Below are 21,878 nucleotides of genomic sequence, written 5' to 3' on the forward strand. Positions count from 1 at the left end.
AAATTAAATTTTTTTTGGTATTGTAAATTTCTTTTTGCAATTTTTATGCTTAAACTATTAGTTAGTAATTTCTTTCAAATTACTATTTGTTTTTATACCCTAACTTAAACTTGGGTTGATGCACATCAAAAAGGGGGAGATTGTTGAACCACGTGGTTGTTTTGATGTGATCAACCAAGTTAGGTTAGGTCCTGCTTGTTATTTGATCCCTGTGTCTAAGTGTGCAGGAACCTAGGAGCGTAGGAAGTCGAACGGAAGACGTAGCTAGCGAGAAGGATGACACGGGAAGGGAGTCGATGGGCTCGGTGCGTCCGAAGGACAAGAGAGCTGCGGAAGAGTACTCCAGTGGATGAGAAGAACGTACACGGCGTTCGAGGGATGGAAGCCTGCTCGAGGAAAAGATCGGAAGATGGGTTCATGTGAGCCCTATTCCGGATAGAGGAGATCACCCAAACAAATGGAGCTGGAGCAGAAAAGACCCGGACCGAGGTGAGCTGAAACGGAGCAGAAGGCCTAGACCAAAAAGCAAACCTGAGTTGACTTTCATGTTCGGGCGCCCGGACCTCCGGGTGCTCGGAATAGCCCGGGGCGCCTGGAGTTGGATTTTGACTAGATCAAGTCAAAACTCAATCTAAATGTTGGGGGATAAAATTTTATCCCATTAGGGCACCCGAAACTCTTCAGGGCGCCCCGACCAAGGCTGTAAATAAAGCCTTGGCCCAGATCTTTTCATGAATTCAAGCAATCAACTTTGTATTCATTTCTAGCAATAGTTCTGAGCTTTTAGTGTGTAAAAGGCTTCTCCGCCTTCAGAGAAGAAGATCGTTAGTGCGCTTTTCATCGTCTTGGACTAACAACCATCTTAGTTGTAACCAACTCAACTTCTGGTCTTCTCTGATTCTTTTTGTCTTATTACTTTATTATTATTGCTATTTATTTTGAGTTGAAAGTCTTGAGGAGGGTATCTTTAATTTTGCAGACAATTCACCCCCCCTCTTGCCGGCCCCCGTTGCGCCAACACTATTCACCTCTCTTCTTCTTCTAAACTCTCTTCTCTTCTCAAAACCTCTTCTTTTTATATGAGATCTACTTCTCCAACTCTTAAATCTCTTCTCTTCCATCTCAAATAAACATAGATCTCAAATAAATCCTTCTTCTCTTCTCTATAGATCTAGATCTAGATAACCTTCAAGATCTAGATCTTGATCTAGATCAAGAAACTTTCTCTTCCTTAAGATCTAGATCTCTTCTCTCTTCCTCTTTGTCTTTTTCTCTAGATCCATTCTTATCCTTCTAATAACTCTCTTCAAGAGAGCTTTTCCTCTTCTTCTTTTCTTTTCTTATTTAGATCTAGTTTCCCTAATTGCAAATAAACCTTTCCAATTTGGATATATTTCAGTATGTCTAACGTCATGAAAATACTTCGCAGGTTAGGTGGATCTAGCGGAGGGGAAGATCAAAACAAGGATAAGGGGAAAGGTAAAGTATCCATGAAGGAGAAGGTGCTAGTGAAAGGAAAAGGAAAGTGCCCTACTCTAGATGAAGGTAAAACTATGAATTCGGAGTTAGAAATTAAGATAAGAAATCTAGATTTGATCATTTGTTTAGCCGTAAATTAGTTTGTTTACGTTATATTGATAGTACAACCATGGAGCACTTGGGAAAAAAGGATAATGTGGATTGGTTGATTTGCAATCTAGACTGGAATGATATGATGTACACTTGTGAACCGACCTATCCATGTTTTGTCCTAGAATTGTTGAGTTCATTAGAGTCTAATTTCACTTCCAATGATGATCATGATGGATAAATTAGTTTTAGATTAATGAATCATGATTATCTTTGGACTCTTTATGAATTTAATAATTATTTTAGATTATCTACAGGGATAACTCGCAAGTTTGATTTTAGATACAATGCTAATTCTTTTTAGAGCTTAATCATCGGTCTAAGTGAGCCCTATGACCCATCTAGATCTAAAGCTTTCCATATATAGAACCCCATCCTTCGATAACTCCACCATGTTATGAGAAAGACTATCTATGGTAGGGGTTAGAGTGATGGGGTGGTAAGAAAAGTAGAGCATTACTCTATATGGGCCATGATCCACAAAATTGAATTTGACGGAGGGTTACACCTTTTACAAACTATGCAGAGGGCGGGGAAAGTGAACTTGGGAATAATCATGTTTGGTGGGTTCATTATGACCATTGCTAGGAAACTTGAATTAGACCTCTCGGGTCTAGAGGCTATACATGAAAATATCAAAATAGATATAGATACATGTCACTACAAGAAAATTAGGATTCTACAACACTTAAACGACAACGCTTTTTATAAAAAGCGTTGTCTATTTTTTTTTTAACAACGCTTTTAGTGAAAAGCGTTGTCTATTTCATTATTTTCTTATCAATAGACAACGCTTTTCTAAAAACCGTTGTCTATTAGTGATTTTTACGGGTCAAAGATAACGCTTCCTAAAAAACATTGTCTATATGACTTCTTTTTAGTGTCTACGACAACATTTATAAAAAGTGTTGTCTATTGTTAAGTTCTCATCTAAATCTTGATTAATACAAACCATTGGATCAAGGTAAGGAATAGAAAACCCGAACCTTTCTACCAACTCCTATCTTCCGATCGTTTTTGATCCCGAACCCTTCTCCCAACTCCTCATCTCATGCGGTCTTCTCCATCCAACTCCTCTCCGGCAAATCCCTCTCTGGCGAACCCCTCTCTGGAGAACCCCTCCGAACTCCTCTCCGTCAAGACCGCAGGATTAATCTCTTCGCCTCCGTCGCCTCATTCACGCTTCCTTCACATTGCCCAATCTCTTTGACCACAACTTCGTCAAGCGGCAGATCCCGGTGCTAAGGCGATCGACCGCCGACGTTGAGGCAGTGTAACCACAGCAGATCCCGTTGTCTTCTGGTATCCTAATCAATGGATAGTTTCGCTCTCCTTTCCAGATTCTCCCTTCTTGCTGCGGGTCCAAATCCCCACGAGGTCATCAGCCGGTGGCGGCCTACTCTTTTTTCCTTTCCCCCTCTACCTGCGAGAAGAAGTAGAAGGGTAGGAAGCAGAGGAGGTCCTGGATTTGTTACCTTCGCTCTAACGAGTGGAAGCAGCAATCGTGCCTCATCTAGTATTGGTATTGCCTCGCTTCGTAAACTACTAGATCTTCCACGAGCCGTATCTTAGCTAATAGTTTTGGGTTTTGCAAGGGGTTAGGTTCCTCGTATCTTAATTTGGAAATTTCTTTTAAATTGTTCATATTAGTTTATCTCTGCATAGTTTGACGAATTCTTTTTATGGTTAATTTTGTTCGACTTTGTGAGTGTAAATGTTCTCACTGCATCTGCTTCTCTTAAAAATTATTACTGCCTTCTCTATGAGTAGATGTGGTTTACAGACGTACTATATCTTATTTTATGTAGGGAAAGAGCTCAATACGCAGTTTTTTGCTAGTGTTACGTCTTCAGGCAACGGCCAATTGACAACAAGTAGTGCAATTGCCCCAATTCCTGTGCTGTCATCATCGTCATCCATGTATGTCCTGTAGGCATTTTCGTTGTGTTTGAAAATGAAGGTTTACTCTTGGTTGAAACTGAAATTGAAGCATTTGCTACTTGATATTTGTTCATGTTTCAGACTAATAACTTGTAGTTCTTTCTCACAGTCATGAGTGAACTTGTTTCTTTTATAGCATATATGTTTGTGATACTTGCATGACTCATCATTTCCTTTTAATCCCCCTGGGAAATTGTAGGGGTTCACCACTGTTTTGGATTGGAGTTGGAGTTGGTCTGTCAGTCATTTTTCAAGTGGTGAGTCTGTTCATACTTCTTGGATAAGTTTTTCTTTTGTTTTATGAAGATTTCTTCTTTATCTTACTGAAAAGCATGTTAATGGTGTGACAGGTTGCAAATAGATTGAAGGTGAGTCCCTTTTCATCTTGTACCCTTTGTAAGATTATCTCTATCCTAAGAATCTTATTTTCAGTTAGAAAGTGCTTGATATTAGAAATTTATTTCTAGATTGTGTGAATTTCTTTGGAAGTTGGCTTAACATGTTGTCATTGGTTTGTGAAAGTACACTATCCAGGTCTCTTTTGGAAATAACAAGATGATCTTCCTATCCTTAGAAAGGTTTTGCACATTCTTGGCTTCCTTTTGTTAGTGCTTTGTATATCGTGAATAAGAAAATGCTCATATCATAGGGCAGTTATATCATGAAATAGGTTGGGATGATATGTTCATCTTTAAAGGGCACTAATATATTTTATGGTTGGAAGAGTTCAATCAGATAGAGGTAGACCTCAATGAATTTTAATCTTCTTAATGGATTTGAATATTACTAGTGATACGCTAAAAGTGATATGCTTTAGCGTAGAGCTCAATGAAGTGAGAAGATTCAGAAGATAGCCTTGTTTGGTTGTTGAAAAACTGTCTATTAGTTTTTCCCACTTTTTTTCATCAAAGAGAAGAGATATTGTTAGAGGTTTCTCACTATTAGTTAACTGTTTTCTTTTTTTCTGAATTAACTTTGGGCACAATGTTTGAATCTCCAGTTTATTGCCTATGATTATTGAACCTGCAAAGTAGTAAATAACTAATGGAAAAATGAATTATTTTTTGAAATGTGATTATTGTACTTGCAAACCAGTAAATATCACTGAAAAACTTTTTTATTTCATTACAATTTCAAATTGTCTTCTAAATTATTCTATTTGCAATTGTAGTGTTTTCTGGGGTCCCAAACCTATCCTTAGTTAATCCAGCTTGTCCTCAGGTTTATGTTTTCTTTTCATTTCTACCCTTTCTGAGCCTGCCATTGGTTGAGCTGGGTTAAACTCAAATGATGGAGATACGCTAAGGAAACGTTTGATTAGGTTACAAATAACTAAATCATAGTTGAAGGTCCAGCTATAGAAATGCTGGTGGTTCTAATTAAATAAGGTATCACATTTAGTGAATACACCATATTAAATTGGATAGTGTCCACAGCATATTTGGCTATAGTACAATAGACAACCCAAAGCTTCCAAATACTGTGTTAAATTTGTTAAAGAAACCATCCTTACTAAATCCCAAAAATTTGTTTAGTTGGAGCCAATAAACTAGTTTGAATCTCTGCTAGGGATACTCAAAGCAGAGTAGCAAACAGAACATTTGAGTCCTAAATTTAAAGGCATTGGACATGATATACAAGAATTATCATAGAGATATTATGTTTTATACCTTCTATCTGTATGAGACATATTGTCTTATGTAAAGTTCTGCAGCATTTGTGGATGTTTCTCCAGAAGAACTATTTCACAATGAACGTTCCTTTATGAATGAGGTATCAAAGGCAAGCCCAATGGAGACACAATCAGCTAAGGAAGTAAGTATGCAATGCTAGGAATAAGCTATGTTGTATTTCAATATTATTGTTAATTTATTGCTGAATTATTATCTTGTGCCTATTGAAGATACAAACGAATGGAACTGTAAAACAGAATGCAAATTCTTCAACCGAACAACCTGATTATCGCAAGTGACATTGGATGATTTTTTTTGTTTTGTTTTTCATGTATACATTTATTTATACATTTTCCTACTATCTACTGCACATTGGAGAAGTTGTGGTTCAGTTCATGTCTTACACTTTTTTTTTCTTTTACAATCAAAATATTCTTGGAGAGTGCCATTTTCTCACGCTTGTATAAGTTTTCTATTGAAACTGTCATCATATATAGTAGTTGAAAATTATGAAATGCATCTGCACAAGAGCTTATTTAAAATGCTCCAGTTAGTCGTATCTTTTTGACTTCCTAGTAAAATATATTTGATTTGTGAGCAATAGTTTCTCTAGCTTATTAATTTTCACTGCTGCTTATTAGTGACTTCTTATCAATCTTATTTAAAATTCTACAAGCTTTCTTTAGGAAGTTGACAATTTTCCACTATTGGTTAAACTCATATTCTAAACGTTTCATTTTAGCTTTCTTTCTGCAAATACTGTATGCATTTTAGAATGGATAAATACTGTATGCATTTAAAATGGAGAAATTGCAAGCTTTCTCTGCATATTAGAAACTGCACAGTTTGAAGAATGCAATTTAGAAACTGCATGCATTTTAGAATGCAGTTTGAAGAAACGTTGCCTTTCTACAAGCCAAGCTTTCTTTCTGCAAGCTTTATTTCTGCAGTTTGAAGAAATGTTGCATTTCTGCAACAACAGTGCTTTTTGCAAGAAAGCGTTTGCAGAGAAGAAAATGTTTCATTTCTGCAAGCTTTCTTTCTGTAGTTTGAAGAAACGTTGCATTTCTGCAAGCTTTCTTTCTTTCCGCAAGCATTTCATTTCTGAGTAATGAGTTTTGGTTCATTTATAGAAAATAGCTAGTAGAAGTAATTTTTTGGTTCAAACTATTGACTGTAATTTTTTGTTTATATTTCAGGCTAACTGTTCAATCTGTTCAAAGCTCACAAAGATCCTAGATAAAATCCAATTGCTTATTCCTGTAATAGATTGAGAAAGACAAGCTACTTCTTCAGTATTGTGGTAGTAATTATTGTACTGTTTTGTCCCGTTCTCAATCTACTTCTTCAGATCTACTTTGAAATAGAATTAGTGTTAATTTTGATATTTACTAGCTTCTCATGTAATTAAATACTAATATTACTTCAATGTCAGAATTCTATTATTTTGGTATGAGTTTGAAATCATTAGCTGAGTTGATTATATGTAAAATTCGAATCTAGACATGGTAAAAAAAATAATAGTTCCGTAAATATAAAAATAATGATTTTTAAATAATTTTTTTTTTATTTTTTTCTTTAAAACGACAACGCTTTTAAAGTGTTGCAAAATGTATTGTCTTTGTAAAAAAACAACAACGCTTTTAAAGCGTTGCAAAAGCGTTGTCTTTTCTACCAAAAACAACACTTTAAGAGCGTTGCAAACACGTTGTCTTTGCATAAACCGACAACGCTTTTAAAGCATTGCAAAAGCGTTGTCTTCGCTACAAACAACAACGCTTTAAAAGCGTTGTCGTTGAGCAAACTTTTAACAACAGTGCCTTTAACAACACTTTTTCAGGCAGAAAGACAACGCTTTAAAAGCGTTGTCTATTAGCTTTTTTCTTGTAGTGTGTCTAGCAATGAACATGAAATATCTGGACGAAAATGGGTTCAGTTTTCCTAGAAGATATGGTTTCCCTATCCCTTTACCCAATCATGACTACACGATAGTTCATAACCCCAACAACTGGATTATTAAAGATCAAATTCCCGGTTCCTTCATATCCCCTAGAGAGCATCATGAGTATCCCTCTCCTAGAGGTCCTTTGCGGTCAAATTTTCCAACCCGTCTAGACATTCATTTTCTTATGGTAGTGCAAGATTTCCTAACTTTGATTTCTCTATTTTTTGTACATCATTGGACTCTCTTCATGAGAAGCAAGACATTTCTCATAAGATGTTGGAGGACCATTGTGACTTCACTCTTGATCAGTTCTAATATGTACATGACCAATTTCAAAAGAGGGATGATTTTTATAGTAGGGTATCCAATTTTGTGCCAGACTACTACACTCATCAGGGAAATCATTAGACAACAGATGGCCACGTTATACAAGTACCATGAAAATATTGGCCATCTCCCTAGAGTCCCTAGATTTCCTCCTGGGCCACGCTCTCCACCGGAGAGCAGACCTCCTTCGAGTGGTCAATCTTCAATGAGTGGTAGACCTACCCGTTCCCCTCCCCTTTCTCTCACCCACCCCCATATTTTTAATTTCATTGAGGACAATGAAATGTCTAAGTCTGGGGGGCTTGTATATATGTATAGTTGTAGTTTTTTCATTTTGCTTTCTTAGTTTAGTTTCACTTTGTTTTCTTAGATTAGTTTTCTCTCATGTTTTGAGGCATTTTGAGTTACACTATCCACACTATTATTGCTGACTTGTCTAAAAGTAAACTTCTAGCACGATCATTACTAGAGATCATGTGTTACACTTTTTAGTGCTAGTATATTTAGTGATTTATTTTTTCTATCTCTAGCGAAACAAAATGAGCATAGCATTTAATTGATAACAAAAAATTTTCACATGTTTATCGTTTAGATTCATGTTGTTAGGTTATTAGGGCTAATTTGTTTGGTGATTTACTTTTCTCTATCTTCAATAGCACAACATGAGCATTGTATTTCATTGAAAGGATTTGATTCTAGTCTAGCTTAAGGATCTCTTTAAACTTTGTAGTATTTTGATAGTTGAAGGTTATGAAAATAGTCATGATTCATTAGACTTGGTGAATACATAAATTCCCATGGTGATTTCTTAACTACATCTTGGTCACTAGATTGATACTCGAAGCATTAAAGCACATTTGAAAAAATGAAAATCCCACCAATTTCATTGTTACAAATGTGCAATTAAAAAAAAGTATATGAAATAAGGAATTGAAAAATATATTATCATGAGTGGAAACTAATTGTTTGCCCCTTTTAGACTGAGTTAGGTTACTGGAGAAATGAACACTATATTTCTCTTGATATCAAGCGCATTCTTTAAACCTTGGGTAGATTTAAGATAGATAAGCCAAGCAGTGCTTACTGTTGGAAATAAAAAGAAAAGATGGTTCAATGATAACTTGACTAGGATTAAGAATTGATACTTGAGAAATTTAGGTCATAATTTGCACTAAGCATGGAGAACTCATTCTTATGCTAAGTTAAATTTATTTATGATCATGCTCATTATTGAATTTTATTGAAAGAGATAAATTTATGATCATGCACTTACTCCTACACATGTTTCTAGACTGTAAAATTTTATTTGATAACAATCAAATGCTTCCTTATAGATCATTCTTGATTATGCTCAATAGTTTCAATTTGATAAAAATGAATAAAATCACTAAGTATACACATTATTAGCTCATGAATCTAGATTGCAGAGTTTGCTTAAGGACAAGCAAAAATTTAAGTCTAGGGTGTGATGTGCATAGATTATATATATTGTTTTATACTATTTAACGTACATCTTTCTGTATTCAATGCCTATGATCTATGCTTTTGCACCTTTTATCATTTTCATGTTAGCATAATTACTATTTTACATCCAGAGATTTTCTCAATGTCTATTTTCATTTTTAGGAGTAGTTCAGAGCAGAAAAAATATTCAAAAGACGCAAAAGAAGATCATTTGAAGAAGACTATGACCTAGCCATGTATCCCCCGGGTTATAGAAAGCAAAGGATCAGAGTGCCCAAGTCTTAGGACACAAGCGACAATAAATTTCCAGAGTCAAATTAGACCTAGCCATGCCTTGAGGCATGGCTAGGAGAAGCTCCAGAAGGATGGTTGTGCCTAAAGGCACGACTAAGGAACTAGTGCCAGCGAGCTTGACCTAGTGCAGAATTAGCTTGGGTTGTGCCATTTGACATGGCCATGACCCAAAATCCAGCTTTTCTCTAGTTTTGAAGGATTATCTATGCCAAATGGCATGACCCAAAAGGCCTAAGAAGAGCAGTTTCTACACTGGTCATGCTAATTGACATGGCTAATAAGCTAAAGATAGCTCTGGTCGTGCCAAATGACACGACCAGAAGCCAGAGAGTGGCCTTGCCAGTGCCAAATGGCATAGGCCATGCCCTTGGGCATGGCTACCCTGTGCCCCCACCCCTATAAAAGGTGTACTTCATCCCCTTTACAAAAGGGAGGAAGTTCCAAGGTCAGAGGAGACCCCTAGGTCGAATCTTTACACCATGAGTCATAATCTGGATGATCTGAGGTTGTTCTACTACTCCATCCTTGTTGACACTCCAAGATCTGCATCCAAGGGCTTCACTCGACATCAAAGGATAAACTTCTTCTTCTCGTGCTTTGAGTTTTTGAAGTTTCTATCATTTTGAGTCCTTGGATTGTATTTATTTCTATTATGGAGTAAATCTGCATTGTTCCAGGATGTAGGGAGTAATTGTAATGTGTAGATGATGTAACACTCTATGCATTTGCCGATTTTCTTGTTTAATGAAGCTTTTATAGCACTTGTTCTGTTTGATGAAATGCTTGCAAGAAAGCTTTTTCTATGGATCTGAATTTTATCTATCTAGATTGTATTTTTGTATACATAGATCTAATTTCTGTACTTGATACATTGCTATGTATCTAGATCAGAGCATGAATATGAAGTTTTATTGAATAATTACATAGATTGTTACCTCTTTTGAGTGTATGTTCCGATATAGCTTGGCATGGCTTTAGGATGCTTATATAACGTTGAGTATCTAAGGTAACTATCCTTCTATATGGAACATAACCTCCTAGGAGAGAACAATTCTATGTATGGATGAATCTATCATTTGACCTAATGGATTTTCCCTAATCATATATTATAGTAAGTGACCTATATAATCTAGAGACGTAAACCCGAGGGAGGCCTTGTAATAGGAGGTACTCTACTGAAATCTCGAATTCTCTATGTTACTTCTTCACTTGATGGCATACTTAGTTATCGATTGGGAAAGTACTCTGATACACCATCGTGAGGTGGTATTCAGTAGTTATTTAAACTATCCTATAAACTTAGAAGTGGAGAACTAGGATTGGGTAAATTTATAGAACAACATTCAACATTACAATGAAACCGAAGACCTAGAATATCTTGAATTAAAGGCGTCCTCAATTATCTTTCTTCTATTTTCACATTTTAGTTGAAAATCTTAAATCAAACAATTATCGATGTTGTCTAGTTAAATTCGAAGTGTAAAATTAATTAGCATTTGATCCTCAGTACTTGTGGGATCAACTTATAAAAATTTAATTACTTGATGATGCCCATGCGCTTGCAGGAATACATCACAAAAAAAAAATTAACATAATAAAAATAAGAAGTTTAATAATTAGATCATGTCTCCCTAAGACTAGTATCTAGTCAGAGTTTCAATTTACATTTCTAAAATTGACCTAAATTAGACTTGTGCCTAAAGTTCCTAATTGGGACTCATTCTCACTGGAACACTCTCCTCTAGTGTTTACTGCCATTTACTTGCCAAACATCTGGTCCTCCAGACCTATTTGGACTTTCTCTGGTCTTGCTTAGTATCTGACCAAGATGATCTATTAAGACTTACTTGCAATACTAAGTTCGCACAATAGATATAAAATAGTAAAGAAAAATAGTGAGCATCATTAATAATTCGTTGGTCCGATCGACCACGCATAGTATACTAGAAACCAGTCTGTCACACATGCTTGGAGTTTACTCCTCCAAGACTTCTCATTGCCTAGGGTTACCTCCCCCTAGGGTTGCCCAGCTTCACTCATTAGGACTTCCACTGCATGACTTCACTAACGAGGATTTTCACCACCTAGCTTCACTCACTAGGATCCGGCTTCACTTACCAGGACTTCAATCACCTAGCTTCACTAAGTAGGGTCTAGCTTCACTTACTAGGACTTCCACTACCTAGGTTCACTCACTAGAGCCCGACTTCACTCACCAGGACTTCCACCACTTTGCTTCACTCACTAGGGCCCGACTCCACTCACCAGAACTTCCACTACCTAGCTTTACTCACTAGGGCCTGACTTCACTCACCAGGACTTCCACTACTTAGCTTCACTCACTAGGACCTCTCTTCACTCACTAGAACCTCGTTTCACTCACTAGGACTTCCCCTTGCCAAACCAAGTTAGAACTTTTCCGTACTAGTCATCTAGTCCTAACTAGACTTCTTTCTTCCAAACATCATGTCCTATTTGGATCAACCCTTGGTCAAACTAATTAGACTTAAGTACATTGCCAAACATCAATTGCACCAACAATCCACACCATGGGGCCTGTAGATTGCTGACGTTGCTGACTAGTTTGATTCTCTCCATACTAAAATTTGATGATCTTGAAATAACACTTTTTCAGAGTTTTTATTTACCGGTACGCCATTAGCTGAATGGTTACTTTATCTCTGATTTCATCTACTAAGTCGAACTTGATAAGATGCCACTCAGAATTTTCTTCGTCATATAGCTGTCTCTGATCGGACTCCATGCCTATTTCGACCGGCACTACTGCCTCTTATTGGAATCGGAGCGCAAGAAAAGACATATACTAAATCATGGATCTCTTCGTGGTATATATAATTTTATACAAAATAATATAAAAACATACCATGAGTTCTTAATAGGAGTGAATGATATCACAGACAAATAATAGCCCTACGTGTTACTCCTCTAACGGTAAAGATTCGATGACTCTTCAAATTCGTCATTAATCATCATTATGATGACTCTTTGAATTCTCTATTAATCATCATGATTATAGCTATTCGAATTCTCTCTTATTTGGATTAAATAAATCAATATTCAATCTTAATTTCGACTAGCTTTTGATAGTTTAGAATTAACTAATAATCTAATTAATTCTTATTCTGAAATAATCAATTGATTAATTTTAGTATCCACTAAAATAATCAATTATAAATAATGTTCATGTCTACGTGCTATGCATGCGACCCTCTTAGTTTTATACACGAAGGCAGTGTAAACTCATACACAGATTAAGGTAACTGTCTAGCAATAGTTTTTAGCCTACCAATGCGATAAAATTAATATCAGTCATAAACTATAAACCACCATGAGCCGATTACTGTGTAATTCAATCTCTTCATCTAAGCATACATCCCAATTAATTCAGTACATTATACATCATTACCAAATTAATTATTTTACTTGATTTTTAATATATAATAGACTCCTCTTGAATGATAAATCATTCTCCCATGGCCATGGATATTAACTCCTAATCCAAGAGAGCGATAAATCCTCTATTGACTCAATACTATTCTCTCTACGCTTTGCTATATACCCAACTACCGTATTAATCATAATTCGATTTAAGACTACTTTTAACGGTGTTAAAGTATATAACTCCACGGATAGAATAAATGAAGGTCTCAAGTCAAAAGATCAGTTACACTCATTCATAAGATGAATGACTAATGATGCTTAATATGTGATCTCCTCTTAAGCGGGTCGTGTCCAGTGTACCTCTAAACTCAAGACACCCCCAAGTACAACTTGGATATATATTCCTTGGTCTATCTCAACTTAGTCATACTCAGCGTTGATCTAGATATCTGATATGGGTTAGGTTTAGTAGGTCCCCGATGAAAAGGGGAAAAAGGATAGCAGAATCAAGCAGGTATGCATACCGACCGGGGTAATGTGCATGAGAAAGTATAGGCCAAGGCCAGTCGGGATAACAAGCTTAGAGCAATATAGGTCAAGGCCGGTCGGGATAACAAGCTTAAGGAGGTATAGACCAATATCGGCCAAGATAAGAGGCTTAAAGAAATATAGGCTAATATCGGTCGGGATAACAAGCCTAATGAAACATAAGCCAATATCGGTCGGGATAACAGACTTAAAGAAATATAGGCCAAGGCCGGTCGGGATAATAAACTTAAGGAGGTATAGACCAATATCGTCCGAGATAATAGGCTTTAAGAAATATAGGCCAATATCGGCCAGGATAACAAGCCTAATGAAATATAAACCAATATTGGCCGGGATAACAAGCTTAAAGAAATATAGGCCAAGGTCGGTCGGGATAATAAGCTTAAGGAGGTACAACCCCATACTGGGATAACATTATATAGCCCAATATCGACTGAGACCATATAATATAGCCCAATATTGGCCGAGGTGACATGCTTAAGAAGATATAGACCAAGGCCGGTCGGGATAACAAGCTTAAGGAGGTATAGCCCAGTATTGACTGGGATAACACAATATAGACCAATATCGGCCGGGATAAGATGCTTAAGAAAATACAAGTCAACACCGTCCGGGGTAGCAAGTACTTCTAGAATGTGCATAAATAGCTCATGAAAATATCTATTGCATATGATTGTATGACAGGTTGACTAATCTGGCAGGAAAAATGTCTCTAGACTCTTCTACAGGCACTAGACGACAAAGAAGGTACATCTGGGGTACAAAAAAGATTCCTTAAAAATCTATCTTCTGTAAGTACAGGACTGACGTCATCTCATAACAAACTCTAACAAATTGGGGTCCACTTCATGAGTACGGAGGTTATATGAAGTGGTATAAAAAGGGAAATCCTCTCCGTTGGCTAGGTATGCTCAGGCTCATCACACTCACAACCCACTTTCCAAACCGTAATTTTAATCACTGTTCATCTTCATTTTTGCTCTTCCCTTCCACACCAAGAGAGATCACTAACTTGAGCATTGGAGGGCCTAGCCAGGGATTCCCACCCTGGTCTTAGGTCATTGACGATAGTGTTGGCGGTTCTCTTGTACGCAAGAAGTCATCGGAGTTCCAGATCTTGCCATTTTTTCACTGGAGCCTTCCTTTCGTCTGTGGATCTTGGTACAAGGAGGGTGTTCGGTGAGTTCATTTTCTCAGATCCACTTTGGATTTCTCAGATCGATAGTCCACAGTTATTATCCTTCATCAGCGGTGAGGTTTTCTCCCAGCTTTCCATTTTTTCAAGCTTCTCAGACAGGATCAATATCTATATCCCCTCTAGATATCTATCTGATCAAGAACTATTTTCATATTAATATATCCATTAATCTATGGGACTTTATCATTAATCATATACTTACAAAAAAGTAAATTATTAATGATAAATACTTGCCTTTATGAAATAATTATCCACAAAATACATAAGGAGTGTCTTGGTATATAAGTGTACACATTAATAATCTCTCACTTACACTATTTCCAAACACTATGGACTCTCAGTCCGAGGCTCCTAACATAAGTCTCATGTTTCTGTAAAGGTAAGATCTTTGTGAGTGGGTCTGTGATGTTCTCACGAGTATCTACTCTGATAACCAACACATCACCCCTTTGAACAATCTCTTTGAGGAGGTGATACTTCCTCAGTTTATGCTTGGATTATTGGTGAGACCTTGGCTTCTTTGCCTGTGCTATGGCCACATTATTGTCACAGTATAACACAACTGGATCAACAATACTAGGAACAACTTCAAGCTCCACTATGAAGTTCTTAATCAACACAGCTTCCTTTGCTTCCTCTAAAGCTGCTATGTGCTCGAACTCAACTATTGAATCTACAACTGTCTCCTGCTTGGAACTCCTCCAGCAAATAGTTGTAATATTCAAACAAAACACATATCCTTGATGCGATTTTAGATCATCTTGTTCTATCTAAAAACTTATGTTAGTATATCCTCTAACGACTAATTTCTCGTCTCCTTCGAAAACTGAGAACATGTTCCTTGTTCTTCTATGATACTTGAGGATAGTTTTTACTGATATCCAATGACCCTCTCTAGAATTTTACTAATATCTATTTAGCATGCTTAATGCATACAAGACATCTGGTCGAGTGCATATCATAGCATACATTATGGACCCTATAGATGAAACATAGGGTATCTTGTCCATTCTACTTCTTTCCTCTTATGTTTTTGGACACATAGTCTAGGAAAGATGTACACCATGTGACACTGGTAAATATCCTCTCTTGGAGTCCTACATATCGAATCTATTAAGCATTTTGTCAATATATGTACCTTGACTCAATCCTAATGACCTGCTCTGTCTATCTTGGTATATTCTAATACCTAAGATATTGGTTGCATCCCCAAGATTCATTGAGAAACACTCTCCCAACTAAGTCTTGATAGATTCTAGGCTAGGGATGTCATTTTCTATAAGAAGTATATCATCAACATATAACACTAGGAACGTAATCTTGCTCCCACTAACTTTCTTGTAAACGCAAGGTTCTCCTGATTCTTGACAAAAGAAAAATCTTTAATGGCTTTGTCAAATCATAAATTCCAACTCCAAGATGCTTGATTTAGTCTATAAATGGACCTCTTGAGCTTATATAGTTTATTGGTGTTCTTAAATTTTATAAAACTGGAAGGTTGTACGATATATACTTCCTCCTCTAACCTTCCATTTAGGAAAATAATTTTAATATCCATTTGTCAAATCTCATAATCCTTGTAAGCTGATATACCTAGAAAAATCCTAATGGACTTAAGCATTGCAACGGGCGAAAATGTTTCATCATAGTCAATTCCTTGACGCTGATTGAAAGCTTTTACCACAAGCCTAGCTTTATAGGTACTTATGTTCCCATCCATGTCAATCTTTTTCTTGAAGATCCATTTGCACCCTATGGGTTTTACCCCAACTGGCACATCAACCAACTTCCAAACTTAGTTGGTGTACATGGAGTCCATTTCAGATTTCATGGCTTCTAGCCATTTCTTAGAATCATTTGAAATGACTACTTCCTCATAAGTCGACAGTTCATCATCTTCAATGAGTAGCACTTCCTCATCTTGGGTTACCAACCAACCATATCTATTTGGCTCTCAGTGTATTCTTATAAACTTACATTGATCTTGTGTTTCCTAAGTAGTCTCGAATGAAGGAGACACTTGTACTTGTGGCACTGTCTCATTGTCCAACTATTCATCTTCCAACCTATTTGTAGATTCTATAATTTCTTCAAGACTTACTTTACTTCCACTACTTTCTTTAAAAATAAGCTCTCTTTCCAAGAAAGTAGCATATCGAGCAATAATAATTTTGTGCTCACTTGGGAGAAAAAATAATATCCCATTGTAGATTTGGGATAACCTACAAAGGTACATTTTATGGATCTTGTTGCAAGCTTATTAGAATTATCATTCTTCACGTAAGCATCATAACCCCATATCTTAAGGTAAGATGAATTTAGTTTCTTTCCAAATCATAATTCATAAGGAGTCTTATCTACTATCTTGGTTGGAACTTGGTTAAGTGTGTGTGCTGATGTTTCTAAGGCATAGCCCTAAAATGACATTGGAAGACTTGCATGACTCATCATTGATTTAACCATATCCATGAGTGTATGATTTCTCCTTTCCGAAACACTGTTCCACTACGGCATTCTAGGAGGTATAAGTTGGGAAATTATCTCACACTCTTTTAGGTAATCAATGAACTCTTCGCTTAGATACTCGCCACCTCGATCACTCCGAAGGGCCTTAATCTTCTTGCAACGTTGATTTTCTATCTCATTCTTGAACTCCTTTAAGTTATTTAAAGTTTTAGACTTATGTCTCATTAAGTAGATATATCCATATCTAATTAAATCGTTAGTAAAAGCACGAAGTAGGTATATGCTCCTCTAGCCTGAATTTGCAATAACCCACAAACATCACTAGGTATGAGTTCTAGTGGTTCTTTTGCCCGTTCACCTATCTTGGTAAAAGGCTTCTTGATCATTTTTTCCATGTAAACATGTTTCACATGTATCTATGGTCTCTAATTTTAAAGAGTCCAAATGCCCATTACTAAATAATCTAGTAATGTGTTTCTGGGTTATATGACCAAGTCTATAGTGCCAGAGATATGTCAAGTTCGAGTCATGTAATTTCTATTTCTTACTTTCAATACAATAAATCGGTTCATCTAAATTAAGAACATAAAGACCATTATTCAATGAACCATTCCCATAGAATACATTGTTCAAATAAAAGGAACATAACTTGTCCTTGAATTGAAATACAAATCCCTTAGCATCCAAACTTGGCACCGAAATGATATTCTTTAAGAAACTAGGAAGAAAATAATAGTTTTCTAAATTTAAAACAAGTCCACTAGACAAATTTATTGAATAGGTTCCTACAATTAATGCAGCAACTCTAGCTCCATTAGCTACTCGTAGGTCCATTTCGCCCTTAGACAATCATCTGCAATCACTTAGACCCTACATGTTTACACAAATATGAGAACTACTTCTAGAATCTATGACCCATGATGAAAAAATAGAAAGATTGCACTCTATCATAAAGATACCTGAAGCATCCACTGCGCTAGCATTCTTCTTCATGAAAATATAACATTTTTTCTTCCAGTGACCTTTCTTGCCACAATGGAAGCAGTTTTTCTTCCAGTGACCTTTCTTGCCACAATGGAAGCACATGACCTCCTTCTCATTAGATTAGGGTACCTTCATTCCTTTCTTAAGCTTCTTCTGAGCTAGATATCTAAGATTCTTCACTACATTAGCCTTGGGATTAAACTTCCCAGTGCTAAGGTGCTTGTTGGTCTTTCTGACCATCATCGCATGCAGTGAAGGATTTACCTTCATCTCCTTCTCAACAGTTTTAGTATTACCATTAGATCAGTCAAACTCTTGTCCATGCTCTTCATGTTGAAGTTCAATATGAACTAGGAAAATGATAGAGGTAGTGATGACAAGACTAGGTCAACAACAAAGTCCTGGTCTAACTTGGAACATAAGCTCTCGAGCCTCTTTATGTACCCGATCATCTTGAGTACATGAGACCCAACTTGGTTTTCTTCCTCTATCATGGTACGAAATAGTGCTCAAGAGGTTTCATACCTCTCTACTCTTGCACTCTCTTGGAAGAGCTCACGCTAGTGCTGATCAATGTCCCTAGCACTCATGTTCTCATACTGTCTCTACAACTCAGGAGACATAGAAGACAGCATAATGCATTGCACATGTATTGCATCTTCCATATACTGAGAATAGTATGACTGATCTTAGTCTGAAGCATCGGGTGCAAGCTCTTTCAGTGGTTCATCTTCGAGCATATAAAATTTTCTCTCGTGTCTTAAGATGATTTTCAGTTTCCTATACCAATCTAGGTAGTTGGAACCGAGGAGGATATTCTCTTTCTTGAGAATACTTCACAGTGATAAGGTACTTGTGTTTGCCATCTAAAATATAATAATTTAAAGTAAAGTTTTAGTATTAGTGGAATATATTTAATAAAGATCTTTTATAACTCCTATTATTTTATTCAAGTCCAATAGCCCCTACTATTAGAATTGGGAATTGGTTGGTAATAATTCCTAATAGGACCAAAATCCTGAATCATATAGAATGCACACAACTGAGCTATACCTACATACTACATTCATCATGTAGGCCTTAACTTGTCAATCACAAATCTATATGACTTTCGATATATTCTTGTCGAGCTTTATATTCTCAACATTTGCCCCTTAAATCATGACCTTAGCTGAACTAAACAAGTCAATGAATTTGAGTTAAGTTGACCCACTAATAATTATGATAAATTATAGATGTTTTGACACAAGCTCACGGCTGAGTTGTACCGACTTATGTTAAAACTCTAACTATCATCATAGTTATTAGTGGAGGGCTTTTAACAAATCTTGACTTTAATATATTTAAAGGATTTTATTAAAATGTCTCACTATAATTGACTTCTTGTGCATTTACACAATCTCAATATGAGATTTATCTCTATTAATCCTTATAGTCTTTTAAGACAAATAGGCCTCAGAGATTTTTAACATGTTAATGTATGTATGCCATAAGAAATTTAAATCTAAATTCCAACATGCATTACATTACAGGTTTTAGAAAAAATTCATTTCTATCAATAAATATTAAGGCATATAACTTGAAATAAAGAAATTTAGATTTCTTTGAAATCTCTCGAAAGATGGATTTCTTAAATAAATCTTGAAGAAGAGGTTTCGTACTTTATGCTCCAACTATGAATAGGCTCTGATACTACTATTGGCATTGGAGCACAACAGAAGACATATATTAATTCATGGATCTCTTCATGATACATATAGTTTTATACAAAATAACATAAAAACTTACCTCGAGTTCTCGATAGGCGTGAATGATATCACAGACAAATATGAGCCTCACGTGTGACTCCTCTAGCGGTATTCACGCGCACTAGATCACAAACTTGACACGAACCGTTAGGTGCTAGCCTCTTGGATCGACAAAGCCTTGGAAGCACTACTGATATATTTTGATGGAAGAAAGCGATGAAGAAATCTTTGAAGGAGAAATGGAGAGAATAAATTCGTCACTTGAATCTTTCCAAGGATGACTACTTATAGCTTCCAAGGAATACGAAGAGTTAAGGTCTCCAATAATTAGAAAGATGAAGAGTTATGACCTCCATCAATTCTTCATTTATGACCTTTATTATGATGACTTTTCGAATTCTCCATTAATAATCATTATAATGACTCTTCGAATTCTCCATTAATTATCATGATTATGGCTATTCGAATTCTCTCTTCTTTGGATCAAATAAATCTATATTTGATCTTGATCTCAACTAACTTTTGATATTTCAGAATTAATTAATAATCTAATTAATTCTTATTCTAAAATAATCAATTGATTAATTTTAGTATCCACTAAAATAATCAATTATAAATAATGTTCATGTCTATGTGCTATACGTGCGACCCTCTAGGTTTTAGACACGAAGGTAGCATAAATCCATACACAGATTAAGATAACCATCTAGCAATAATTTTTAGCCATCAACGCGATACAATTAATATTAGACATAAACTATAAACCACCATGAGTCGATTACTGTGTAATTCAATCTCTTCATCTAAGCCTACATCCCAATTAATTCGGTACATTATGCATCATTACCAAATTAATTGTTTTACTTGATTTTCAATATTTAATAGACTTCTCTTGAATGATAAATCATTCCTCCCATGACTATCGATTTTGAGTCACTAATATCTCTATTAAGTGGTCAGGATGTTAACTGCTAATCCAAGAGAGATGAATCCTCTATTGACTCAACACTATTCTCTTTACACTTTTCTATACACCCAACTACCGTATTAATCACAGTTCGATTTAAGAAAACTTTTAATGGTGGTAAAACATATAACTCCACGCATAGAATAAATGAATATCTTAAGTCAAAAGATGAGTTACAATCGTTCATAAGAGGAATGACCAATGATACTTAATATGTGGTCTCCTCTTAAGTAGGTCGTGTCCAGTATACCTCTAAACTCAAGGGACCCCAAGTACAACTTGTATATCCATCCTTTGGTCTATCTCGACCTAGTCATACTCAGTGTTGATTTAGATATTCATGTCCCCTCTAGATATCTATCCGATCAAGGACTATTTTTAGATTAATATACTCATTAATCTCTAATACTTTATCATTAATGATATACTTATAAAAAAATAAATAATTAATAATAAATACTTGCCTTTGTAAATTAATTATCCATAAAATACATAAGTAGTGTCTTGGCACATAAGTGCACACACTAACATTTCTCCCCTATATACCAAGTGGAATGGAGTTATGTCGGTGGCTTCTTGGGGTGTGTAATGTGTGCCCATAAATATACGGGTGTCATAAAGTAATAAAATATCAATCCCACAAGGATTATTTGTTAGGATATATACTATGAGCCTAGCTTTTATATGAACATCTGATTTGAAATATTTTGAAATGAGAATCACTCTGGTCAAATATCTGTATTTTATATTTCTATATATGCCAATGCAGTTGCCCATTTAATTTATATTATAGATAACATGGTGTGTGGTACCACACAAAAGATCATGTTATCGGTTCCTTATAAATTATAAATAGTAGCTCACAACCAAGATGGATTGGGACAAACCATTGGAACGGTTGTAGTGTAATTTGATATTCGTCTATCTTGACTATAAAATTATACTAGTACACTATGTGTATATTGAGCAAGACCATTTGAGATTGTTCGATTTATACTGACTATATAAAAGAATAGAACATCTGTTATTATGGATGTGCACCCTCTTAATCCTTATATAATAACAAGCACGTATACTTAGTATTTATTTCTTTAACTTATCAATGGGTGAGATTTATTCATTAAATCAATAGGCCCGATGAGTTGAGAAATAGTACTATTTATATGGTGTGTTGTTAATTATAGAAGGAATCAGTGTCCTAATTATTTAGGTTGATGATGTCCCCTTGAGGAGCTCATAAGGATTATCATGTAAACCCTGTAGGCGAACTTAGTCCGGCATGATAATAAAG

General features: G+C 35.8%; 1 long non-coding RNA gene across 1 annotated transcript; it reads left to right on the forward strand.

Moving 5' to 3' along the window:
- Positions 1-3,130: 3,130 nt before the first annotated feature.
- On the forward strand, positions 3,131-3,936 carry LOC122028188. Its single transcript, XR_006124668.1, has 4 exons — positions 3,131-3,151; positions 3,438-3,549; positions 3,770-3,827; positions 3,921-3,936. It is a non-coding gene; the product is annotated as an uncharacterized LOC122028188 (long non-coding RNA).
- The last annotated feature ends 17,942 nt before the right edge of the window (positions 3,937-21,878 follow it).

This window comes from Zingiber officinale, chromosome 10A (genome assembly GCF_018446385.1).
Source record: "Zingiber officinale cultivar Zhangliang chromosome 10A, Zo_v1.1, whole genome shotgun sequence".
Taxonomy (NCBI): Eukaryota; Viridiplantae; Streptophyta; class Magnoliopsida; order Zingiberales; family Zingiberaceae; genus Zingiber; species Zingiber officinale.